A 13,371-nucleotide genomic window follows, 5' to 3' on the forward strand; every position below is an offset into this window, starting at 1 on the left:
CACACACACACACACACACACACACCCCCACACACACACACACACACACACACACACACACACACACACACACACACAAAATACGGCCTCCTCCCTTCCTCCACACCTCACTGCTGAAGGTGACGTTTTTCCAGAAGCTATTACTACAGTGAAATGCTGAGTTTGTTTTTGCTTACGGCCCTCATTTTCAGTCATTTAGGAAAGCAAAATGTGGGGGAAAACAACCCGCCCATTTGGACAATTGCTACCCTTTCTTCGGGGTTATGTAAAAGATGTAGATCAGCTCTTATTAAGGGAATGTAAGGAGGAGTGTGTGGGATTTAACTCAAGCAATATAAGCAGAACATGTGAGTTCTTTTTGTTGGACGCCATTGTTCATGTTGTAAAATGATGTTTTTTTCTGACTCCATGCATTGGCAGTGTGATAAATGCTGCAGCAGCTAAATATAAAGGGGGTTCCCTCTGTGTAATAATATGTGAACACTAGATGGCACCATCTGGCTTTTTATTAGCGATGGAGTGGACACAATGAAAACATCACTGGTCATGCAATTCAATATAGCCACATAACAGACCATGGCCTCAAGTAGTGGATTTGAGAACAAAAAGGATACATAAGGTCATTTTGGAGGTTGTTTTCCAGTTGTAGTTCTTGACAACTGGAAACACTGATGGAGGCTAGAGCTCCATGTAACCCAGGTTAGAATGTTCCTTCAGAACATGGAAGGCCAAGATGTGTTCAGACTCTGAAAGCTAGAAGACCATCCATGATGTTGCTTTGATTCTGGAGGACATGTTTTTTGACAGTTTGAATATCTGAGAAAATCCCGGCCCTGACAGTCAAGTTGATCAAAGAGCTACAAAGCAGCACTGTATCTACTCACAGTTTAAAGTTTCGGTACTTACATTTGTCATCTATTTCACATTTAATGACATCTTGAGCCACACATTGGTTTATTCTGCTCTACCCAGTAAGACACATGTAGCCATCCAGCTCCCTTTGCCCTTGGCTGTTACACAACCAAAAGAGAGCCTTCCAGGTTTCGTTTTCGCCCAAATCGGAGTGTGCAATGTAGCTTTGCTCCCACCTCTGGCATTGACAAAGTTGGCACCTTCGCCCCTGCCCAACCAATGGCCATCACAGCTGTCCTGACTTGTCTGCTCAATGAGCATTGGAGGGACAGGGAAGGACAGGCGGAAGGAAGTGTTCTCATCCTCCTCTCCTTGTCCTGTATGGAGGACCCGGTGGCACCGGCACTGTAGTTTTTCCTGCTCAGCGGGTGCTGACTTTTATCAGTAGTGACATGAATGTACAGAACTGCCAGGGCGCATCCACCCAATTGCTGTCAGGTGTCGTTCCTGCTAACACTCCACCTAGCCCCTGACCTCACAGGCACCCGGTGCGCCTGTCTGTTCGCCTGCTCTGCTCTGCTCCCCCCGCACACCTGTGCAGACACCCATATGCACGCACATCATAACCCGACTGAGATTGAAGTATTTTCCCACACAGGCCCAAAAGATTACGTTTGTGGCATGCTCCTCCCCAGAGTGTCTGGGCGAAATGAGAAATCTTGATACAATATGATGGAAACACTCATGATAAGTGTCCATGTGTTATTGCATTCCTCACATATAGCAGCTCACAGGTGCTGGCCACTTCCTCCCTGAAACAAAGAGCACACAGTCTGTGGAGCCCACGATGAGGAATTTCACTGCCTATTACAGTAGGCAGAGCAGCATTTGAATATTTCATGTCTGAGTTATGAGATGACGCTGAAGTGTGAAAGTATGATGTTTGACTCTTGGCTTAAGGAGGGCGAGTGTGGTCACTGTGAAAAAGGAGGTCAAGGTTAGATTTGCTTTGCGGATATAAATAGCCCTTCAGTGATGTCCCCCTGATCTCACCGTTATTATTTATTAATCATTGTCATGATCTGGGGAGCACATCCAGCCTCACCATCCAATTTCAGACAGCTGAAGACAATGACAAGAGGAGGACAAGGTCTAGCCTGAATTGTAGACCCTTAAAATTAAGCCCGTATATACTTGGTTATATTGAATCAGGCCTATTTGTTTTGTGGAAAGGCTTTATTGCAGTTTTGATAAAGTGCCATATTGAGGATTGCTGACGCTGGACTTTACAAGCATTGTTCTTGCCAGGGCACATCAGTGGTTGTGTTCCCGACATTACTCTGCCTTTTGTTAAGTACTTTTTTTCATCTACATAATTTCTCTATTCTACAATTAATTTGCACAGAGGGAACCAAATGCTTGACAAGTAACATTACACATACCAATAAAATGGTGTTATTTGGCTGGGAAATTATAACAAAATGTCAGAAGTTTAAAAGTAATCAACTCTGTGTTGGCTCATTATACAATCTGTTGCCGTTTGTTTTTTCCTCTGCAGTGTCTGCACAGCATTCAGCTGCTCACTTAGGTCACTCTCTGCTGCACTTTTCAAACTTCTTTCCTTCTAAATGAGTTGTTAGACACAGTCCCTAAGGCTGTGTTGACAGCTCACTAAGCTAAAACATACCATGTACTTAGTAACATAGGGAATTTAAATCCAGTTCATGAACTGTTTATTCTTCCATTTCCTCTCGCTCCTAACTGTTTTAACAATATGTCTCCCACTGCATGTAATTGTTATATGATAAAGCAGAAGAGCATTTGAAGTTCAAAATGTATTTTTTAAATAATGTATCAACATCCCTTTGGGTCTTTTTTTTAACTCTGTGCTCTGATTCTGCAATGTTTTTTGTATTACTTTCCTTTTGTAAATCACTCCCCACATTGGGTCCATGCTTTGTACAATAGAAGAAGTAGCATTTTAGAAATTAGATACATTTAATATAGTAATTTAGTAACCCAGCCCCCGAGATATAGCACAATTGTATTTTATCCTTATTGTTCCTAAATGCCTTAAACTTGCAATATTCATTATATCTGATCATTTGTTTGTTGGAAATATGTTGATCTTTCAACCACATCTTTTTAACCAGCAGGTTTTTGCAGGTCTCCCTTGAAAAAGAGATCTACAATGGGACCAATCTGATTAAATAAAAGTTTGAAATGAAATGAAACAGTTCAAGAGGAAATACAGAGAAATGATTTTCTCGAGGTACATGGATGGGGAAGGTGTTTGACTATGTGTATGTGTATGTGTGTGAGTATGTAGGTGTGTATATGTATGTGTGCACATATGTATATCAGTGTATGTATGTATGTATGTATATGTGTATATTTATATATGTCAATCAACAGGTAAAACTGATTAATAATACTAATCAAATCAATAATAATGCATACAAATGATAATTATTGCAGATTATAGATTATAAATAAATGATTTAGGGACAAGGGGGTGAGATTAAATAAATTATACTTCTGTTGATGTTGCTAATGCTGTTGTTGTTGTTGTTGTAAATGTAATTTTTTGTTTTGATTTCTCTTACATGACTATGCACTGCAACATTTGTTTTGTAATTATTTATTTTATTTCTTCGAAATAAATGTATCAATCAATCAATCAAAATCTTTACATTTTTTTCAAATCCTTAAAAAATGCAGACATTGTGTTTTTAAAACAGGAATGGAAATAGAACAGATTGAAAGTATTATCTAGAAAAACTCAGATTTATGTTTATACCTGGGAAGGACAGGGTTGGTTTATCAGTTTTCTGTTGTTTTTTTGTGTGAGGTAAAAGGGAGCTATGTTGCTATATGTGATCTCATCGTTATACAGAAGTGATTAGTTTTGTGAGTGACTCCCTTTATGTGGCAGTCCGAGAGTCATCCCTAAAGAATGAGTGTAGAGCAGTCAAATAATTACAAACCTTTTTAAATCTGTTTTATAGTTGCGTCTCATGACTGTGTTGTTATAATATTGCCTTTAGTTTTAAAAGACTTATCTTTTATCACAGAACAGCTCAGGCCAGCTCACTCTTTACGCTTGGCTCTCCGCCAACCGATGTCATGTGAGGTGTCGCTCTGGAACTGAGGTAAAGAAAGTACATTTTTAATGATTAAGCATCGAGTGCCTTTCTATTCTATATTCCATCATCTCATTTCCATGATTTGTAACTACGTGATGGCTAGAATAATTCCTTAGGGAGAATAATTCCTTGGCACAGAAGCAGACAGTCAATTGAAAATACACACTGGGCAATTTTAATTTGAGAGGATACTGAAAAATGACCCATTTATTAAGCCTGTTTGATAATCAAAGCTAATGGATCCTTCCAATTTTCTTAACTCTGCAACTGCTAAAAGGAAATGGGGAGAGGCTGACTGTGTCTTGTAATTTGGAAATATGCAATGAGGTGATTTATAATTAAAAGAAAGTACTCTTTTGTGATCGTAAAGCTTAATTATTTGAGTTATTTTTTCAAGAGCAGGGTTTTTTTTCTAATTGGAATGACCCGAGTTGAATGTGAACTTCTATAAATATTAATCTTTCCCTAAATGATTGCCCGCACTGAAGAAGATCCAGACACTCGGGGCATTATGTGTGTGTGTTGTTGCCATAAGGAACTGATCACTATGCAGCCACATATCTAAATCTCCTACAAGGTGTCTCAGATCTGGAGCAAACACAGAGGGACCCAAGGGCATTACAGGTGCATCACGATGACGCACGATGCTCATCAATGTCCTAGTCCTTGACAATGTCATTCTAAACTGAGGGAAAAAAAGAAGCTTCTGGGATCTGTTCAGCGAGGCAGGCTTGTTTACATTCTCCCTTTTCTAACTCCTCCTAATTCTTTCTGGCATTCTTTTCCCTTTCACTCCTTTGTTTTGATGGAAGCTGATATCTAATTGGTGGAAAACGAAAAGACAAGTTGATTGATCAGGCCGGGGGGTATTGATCAAGCTGATCCTCTGCCGTGACCCTTGACCTTCCGATTGACAGCAGCCCTTATAATGAGGCCCTGGAACAGAGACCATAGGATAGGGGGGTTTTTGGGAAGGGCATCTGTGAGGAAAAAAACAAACCCAAGGGGGTGGGTAGCGTACACACACACAGCCCGGCTCAATCAACTTGGTGCCATTGTTACATTGCATTGCCCTCGATAACCCCAATTTGCATAATCGGCTTTTGCATTGTTTGCCCCAGACACATTAAGGTGCGGCATTTCATTGTTAACTGCAAATCAGCACGTGCCCATTGTTTGCTCATCTCAATGTAGCATAATGCATTGTTTACTTATGCTGCAGCATGTGTTTTTCCGCTTACTGACTTAACCATCACACTAAACGCATTATGTTTCCTTTTCCCGGACCGAGTAAAATATAGCTACATTACATCTTACGCAACACCGGTGGCTACAAAAACCACAACGTTGTTTACGCACTCCACAAAGCACTTGGATTATTTACGAGCATTAGGTATATATGCTCTTTGCAAAGTCTACTGCATTTTGTTCACATTGTTTACCAGCCACATTATAAAAATTCCTGCCATTTCTCCTTTAGTTATAGCTCTGAGGTCTACACTTGTCTGAGTGCCGTGAGACACACAGAGAATGTCCTCCTTTCAGTCTGATTAGGGCATTCCCGCTAACAACCGTAAAGTACATTTCCGTGCACACTCACTATGCAGGCTACAACCATGTGCAATCCATGTACAGATTCCTACAGATAAACGCACACAGTTTACACACTCATACACATTGACAATACAGAGCCTTAACACTGGCACCGCTCTATGAATCTGATGCTTTATGAGCATTTGGAACATCGTTTTTTTCTTTTATTGTTTAAATGAGTGTAAACATGCCGTGCCAATGAAACACACAACCTGAAAGATGTTGGGCAATAAGGCTTGGTTCGTATTAATAAAGGAACAGTTTTATGCGAAGCTTTGAGAAATGCTCACAAAGGATACTTGAGAAAATGTTGACATTGTTGACAGGTACTTGCGTAGGGCTAGTTTAGCTTTTGATAGCTCGTTATTTAGTATTCTGGCATCTACAGCTTTCTACATATTCATATTTAGCTTTACATTACAGACTGATATCGTCCATGGGTGCAGCTAGAGCAAAACACAGAGACATCCGGGGGTCTCTGTCATGATGCATTTTAGTTTTTTACTATATTTAAAATATGTGCTATGTGGAGACCTCCTGACTTTCTTTCTGCTCAGGTTTTGTTAGGATAAAACACATTGTGCTGAGGCAAACTCAGCAGCAGCGTTACCTCTACTTTTGAACCAGTTACACTGCTGAACCGATGTTATCTATAAGTAATGTTTGAGGTTTTCTCTCCTTAGTGCTTAACAATGTTACTCCTGCTCTGTGGTCACTGCTGTCAAATGTAATTCATCCCTTAACAGCCTCTCAGCCTCATGCAGTCTGTGAGCTAGTGTAAGTTGGAATATGTTCTCTGATTTATGTAAGAATTCTGATATTTGGTAATGAAATCTCAGATGTTTCTTTAAGCAATTGTTTTTGTGTTTGAAGAGCAACATTTTTAAGATTACATGTATTTCAAAAGCACGCTGCTTCTTTGATTTAAGGGGTGTGACATTTGGTTAAAACTACATTACTTGATGTCTTTTGACTATGTTGGGACAGTGCAATAATCTGTAAAGTCAACGTTTACATATTATCACCCAAAGTTGATATGGCAAGCTTGTTATCTCATCCATCAGCCACAGGACAGCGTTAGGAGTTTGATCGTGTTAACTTGAAGATTGTCAGTTCAATATTTATTTTCCTTTTTAAGTCTTTACACACTCCTGAGGGCAATATCTGCCCCCTTTCTTGCTAAATGCTCTACTAGGTTTAAAAGATGGTTGCCTTCATTGTCTGTCTGCCATTTGGTGTTGGGAGGTTAGCATCCAAAGGGTTTATCAAAGCTTTTTCAAAGGTAAAACCAAAACAATTAGTTTAAATGGGGACCGTGAACCTGATCCATCACCCAGCAGTTTTAAAGTTACAATTACTTACTTTGTTTTGATTTAAACCCATTGGTTCAAATTGCGTTAAGGTTTTGTCATGCTTTGCTCAATGTAAGAAAAACGAGGTTTATTCCTAAAGTGACCGCAGTTTTTCATGTATATTAGATGGAAAAAAATGACTTTCCCTCCTGCGCCATAAGTACAATTTTCCCATGGTATCAGGTTCCCCAATTTAGCTAAATCAAGCCCGTGTGGACATATACTGTCGAGAAGGTGTTGAAAGGACACACGAAGCTTTAATCTACAACTCGCTTAATATAAAAAGGGCTTAGATATGCCGTGAGTAATCATTTTTATGGTTGTAGTTTACAACGTGAAAGCCTACGTAATATACCGTTTATTTTATGTGAGCAACGTCTTGCAAGTAAATGAGGGAGGGTTTGGGTTCAATGAGTTGAATGTGAATGTAATGCTGAAAATTCATTAGTGACAAACTGGCAATGGCTGTGGCATGTGTTTGGTTTTTGCACTTTCTTCCACAAATCTTTTCTTGCTCTACAGCAATCCTTTGGTCACCTTAAATGTTTTTTATAGGACCTAGCCATTTTTCTTCCTATGTGCCACATCCCATTCACCTTACCAGACATGTTTCCACTCTTCCTCACCCAGAGGGATTAAAGTACCTCAAGCAAAAAGCTCCAAAAATCCTCCAAGAAATGATTTCTTTTCTTGGAAAGCATGTCGTTTCAGCCATCATTTGGTGAATTGGAGGCCTGTGCCAAATTGTTGTCAGTCCTGGGGGCTTGATGCCTCAACCTGGTAATACCGCTGCAGAAACCGCTCCACTTTGTGTTTTTATGGACAAGCGTCACTGCAACTGTATTTCAAGTAGGCCGGCTAATGAGCTTTTTAACCATCTCCATATGGACGTGCTCTAACGTCTAGACGGAGGGGCAGTAGTGGTGGCAAGCGGTGGTGTGCTGACTGTGCCGTACTCTGCACCCCTGCACACATAATTCTTCCCCACAAGCAGCAAAGTTAAAACAAGGGCAAGCCTTGGTTGCCGTTTGGGACCCATAATGGGTTATTGTTTACCGCAGCTCACAACCGTGGCTAAAATCCAGGAAGTGAAGATGATGAGGAACACACTCCCCATGCACATTTACATATGTAGACAATGATGTGATGTTCAGTATGGTTGCGTATTTCGTGAAGTATTAACTCTGAAAGAATTCATTTTAAACAATGACATATATTTTTTTAACATTTTCTCTCTCTCTCTCTTTCTCTTTCTTTCTTTTGCTTGCTCTTTGTCTCAATTGTATGTTGGGTTTGACAAGAGTATCACTTTTCTTTTTGCCTTGGCTCTCCAAATCAGAAATGTTTAAAATGCCAGTCCTGCATCGCAGTGTAAAAAGGGAACATTAGGTTTTAGGTCTAACATACCAACTTTCACTTTCATTTATTTACTTCATTCTAGCTCCAGAGAATTTCTGAGGCAACAGAATTGAGCTCCACCAGTTGAGGCATTAACATCCACGTTTGTCATATAAATCTATCCATTCCACCACATGGCCTACCAGACTGTGGTGGTAAAGAACCATTTCATTGTCTGTCACCAACATTTTACTGAAACACAATAAAGAAAACATAAATACAGTTTTTGGGTCTTTACAGCACGTACAACAAACATTTAGACAATGAACCAAAAAACAAGCCTAGACAGAACATTTTGAGAACATTTTAATTGTATTCATGTTCCTTTAAAAGTGCAGCCTTTATGCTACAAGATGCAACATTTGGCTTAGACCACATGTACATTTTGTAGATGGCGATATGTACATAGTGTGTATGACAGCAGGAAAATGATGTCCAAGTCTGTTGAAATACGTTTTTTGGTATCTTCCAAAATGTTGTTCCTTCGAAATTGTCTCAGCCAGCCATAACATAAACCAGTTTTTAATCTCAGAAAGAGTTGCCGTTTGACCGTTTGAAATCGGCGCAAACTATAACTAATACATTATTTAGCACTTGAATAAAAGAGGATAAACAAGCAGACTGTTAAATTATGAGTGGGAAAGGGAGGAAAAAAAGTTATATATCATAACAAAGCGACACAAATGCACTCGAGAGATAATTAAATTAAAGATATAAAAGTAGGACACAACCATGTTCTAGAGTTAACTTCTCCTTTTCCACTGCGATCTACTATAACTTAAGATGATTACATTTATTGTGATGAATTACTATAAATGAAACACTTCAATTAACTAATTCACTAGGAATAAAATAGAATAATTGACAATTTATCTAACAAGTGTGACATTGTATTGATTGCATGCATCACAACAGACAGTAATGTGTGTGCTTTCTTCTCGGATCATATTTCACATATCATCCAGTACTCTTATATCAAACCGTTACTCAATAGCAGTCTCTATTTTCCTATTTTTCTATATTATGCCACTGTCCAGCTGAACTGGCTGCCCTTAGATGCTAAGCGCATATTAATGACAGCTGTCATAAGCATTAGAAAAGATTAAAAGCGATTTACACAAATGTATATTTTCTTTAATCTTTGTGATATTCTGTTTTAAAAGTAACAAACAACACCTCCATCTCAGGCACCCTTCATTGGGAATGGGTTTTCTTTTTTAACTGGAAACTGCCTACGTGACATTTTTCCTGGAATCCCTGAAAATTCGACCTGGTATGAGTTTGTAGGTAACGCAGGATTATACTCTTAAGGGCTTTAATGGGTGTTCTGTAACAGCATTATATTTAGAAAAAGCCACTGCCTTAGAAGGTCCTAGCTACTATTATGGAATCCTATTGTCATTTTTATTTTCCTTTCCCATTTCTCATTCAGAATACCCCCATATTTACTATAAACCTCATCTGTATTATTCTTTAACGTGTTAACATTGTTGACACTATAATTTTACTCTCCAGATCCTCCACATAAAAAATAACGAGGCAAAAGCATTTAGGTTTGCACTTTAGAACTGTCACAGATTAAGCTGGGTACATTAATGGATTATCGGACAATTTTTTTTTCCTTTTTGACTCGCACTGCTCCACAGTAGCTCTGGTGATGTAGAGGGATTATTGTACAATACTGCAACCACTTTTCTCTGAACAGAAGTGAAAGCAATATTTGCATTACCACAGAGCTGGAGATACAGTTTAGAGGATGCTTATGATCTACATGCATTTAGACAAAGTTAATATTGTTTATTGTCCGAACATCATTTATGAATCCAAAATAATCAAATGCATGCACTTTTTGCTTAATTCTACCGTTGAATTTCCACTTCCTGAGCTCTGTGTTCCTGAAACGTGCTCACCAAGCTGTTACTTTTAGAAAGCACAGATGTAATCTCCCTGGGTCGAGAGTGAAAAAAAAGAAGCCAAAAACCTATTTTCATGCATTCAGATTCTAAATGTAATCCTGACTGTCACTGACTGTTAAAATTCTGTGTACATACATTTGTAATACAATGTGGAGGGATCACTCCATACCAAATAGCTTTTTTTCATATAAGGCTACATGTTTGTGTTTGGTCATTATGATTGCATGACCAAAAAGTCAGATGTTGTGACTTAAAGAGTATTTTCCAATTGGATTTAAAAAATATGATTATATTAGGAGCTTGTACAGAATGGGATTGTCACTACTGTATGTGTCTGTTTTGTGTCTAATTTGTCAAAGTTAAAGGTTTGTGTTTGTCCAGTTGTGTTTTGTTCTCTGTTGACCTCTCACTGATTATAACATCATGAGCTTTCCTAAGTCATGCAGTGTATTCTGCTTTATGAATAGGTTTGCAGTGGGATTTGCAGAATGGGATTTAGCAACTAAAGTTAGAGCCAGGGATGCACACAGTTTGAACTTTGTCCATGTTTTTTTGGTCCATGCCCTGAGGAGTTGGGCGGTGGGTACCAGGCTGTACTAAAACAATTTAACTCAATCTCCTTGCATAAAGGAGGGAATGTGAATGACCTTTGTTTGAGCATGTTTCAGGGTCCCCTCCGCCCTTGAGTCTGAATACAGTGTACCGACCTGAAAGGATGCTGACTTAACACATTAGGTCATCTTTTGTATCTTCAGCACTCCTGTACAGAGAGAGCGAGTGACAGTCTGATCTTAGGTGAAACATTGAATAATGTAATTATAGGACTTGAGAAATGTACTGTCTTCTATGAGACTTTTGCACCAAACTGGGTCTGCATTTCCTTTCAGTGTTAAATTATTTTATCAAGTAAGTTTTAATAAAATCCAAGTCTGTGACCTAGCAATATTTTGCTGACCGAATGAACATAGCCCAATCTTTGAGAGAAGGACCAAAAAAACAACTTTTAAAGAGATGGAATTGCTGCCACACAACCACATCAAACAGGAGAATGTGTGTTGACAAGCTGTCATGGGAAGGTTGGGATACAAAGTAATTCATTGTCTTCTTTGACAAGATTTACATTGGTGGTCTATGTGAAACTCTGCTGACAGCAACTTTCAAGGTCAAACACCTCTCAATATGTGATTCCCCCCTGCTCAAGACACAAAAGGAAATATGTGGTCCAAAGTCGCAACACCAAAAAGAAAGCAAATATTTAATGTTTGTTCTCTCTTGCCTTTATGATAGGGGGCAGGTTTTGTCTGTCTAAACACACATTTACAACAAACAACTGTGGGAGAACCCAGAGGAAACACCGACATTCCAGCTTACTGTCTCTAAGGAAAGCCATTAAAAAGTAAAGTCACTCTCCGTGTCAAAATATCCTCAGAGTAACAGTAACATTGACCAAAGGATTGTTTTCATTTCACTCAGCAGCTGAGACTTACGAAGGGTTTGTCACCGGGCTCAAAGGCTTACGAACTTTAGTCGAGAGTGTGGTTTGAACCTAACATCCATCTAAAGTGACAGGTCGGTAAACATTAGGATGTGTGTGAGTCAACCTGAAATCCCTTACATTTGTTTTCTCTTTTCAATTCCTTTTGACTTAAATCCTTGTGTGCTAATAGTGAACTGGCATCAACTTAGACTGGAGTTTAAGGAGTTGGCCAAATTTAAAAACATGCACAGGAAGGAAACGCTCTTAAGTGCACTCTTAATGCCATTTTGTCGTTAAAAACATAAAAGTGGCTTTCAAATTGAAAGACGAAAGGACATTATGATCCATCAAATTAAGTGAAGTAAAGTAAGGACAATAACTGCTCTGGCTTTGTCAATGTTCTTCCATTATTTCTCTGATCTACAGCTTACCTGTTTCTAAAAAGGCAATAATGGGAAGCATGACTTTGACTGGGCAGTTAGGTGTACCTTTGTATAATTTGTTTTTCAAAGTTAATTGGAGGACTTTCCCAAGAGTATGTGAGTTGAGTTGCCTATTTCTAGTCTTTTTTATATTGCATAAAACATTTGTACCTACAGGTGGAGAATGATCTCAATCGATTACAATTACAAATATTGTTTTTATGAGCCTAAAAAATTAAAGCACAATCCCTTAATCATATTTGACATATTCTTTTTATTATATTCCAAAATTGATTTACATTCAGTTATAGTCATCTGTTTAACTTTGTTTTCATTTATCTTGTGGAATTTCAGTGCAATAGTCTATTACTTTCAAATTAAATCAACTTTAATGCCTTGGTTTCAGGGGGGATTTCATCAAAGATCAACAAAGGGGGGGTTGGAATAATTCCTTCATGTTTTCAGGCTGCTTAGTTATGGTCCATGTGTTATGGAAGTGTTAGATTGTTTAAATTGTAACCACTAGAGGGATACATATACGCCTTTCAAACTCCGTAAACACCATCTTATCCCTATGTGGCATGAAGAGAATTGCCGTCAGTGAGAGTTGCCTACCTGTGTGACTTCCCACTTTGAAAAAAAAACACAGCCCCGGAACATTTGAAACATGAGTTGTTCTTAAACAGACTTAGAGAGAAACTGCCTCTAAAGCGGACGGCGAGCTCCGACTGCTCCAAGTGTTTCTGCTCCAGGCATCAATGAGGACCGCGATGCTTACTTCTGCAGCTCTCTGCCCCTCTTTCTCTCATTCGCCTTACCAGATAATATAGTGCATTTCAACTTTTGTACAGGCATACAGGCAAGGGGAAGTTTGGATTGCATTTTTTGATCACAATTTACCTCTTGTTTTCTGTAATAAATATGAGAGGTCGGTTTGTTGTCACTTTTCTTTGGAATTTAATATGTGCTATTTCTTATGCTGTTTTACGGGTAGGATAAGGAAACAACAAAAAGGTGTGACAAGAGCTTGGCGGACAACTGTGGATTTCTGCGAGTAACTCCTACCGTCAAAAGGGGATGAGGGGGGCATCGGCCGGACCCCCCTCTTGATTGATTACTTATTAGTCATCCCTTTGGCTAAATGGGACCCATTGAAAAGGCACCGTGGAACACATACATGAATCAAATATTCCTGTGTCCCCCGAATGTCTCCAG

Source organism: Notothenia coriiceps, unplaced genomic scaffold, assembly GCF_000735185.1.
Source record: "Notothenia coriiceps isolate Sejong01 unplaced genomic scaffold, NC01 NC01_scaffold00000490, whole genome shotgun sequence".
Taxonomy (NCBI): Eukaryota; Metazoa; Chordata; class Actinopteri; order Perciformes; family Nototheniidae; genus Notothenia; species Notothenia coriiceps.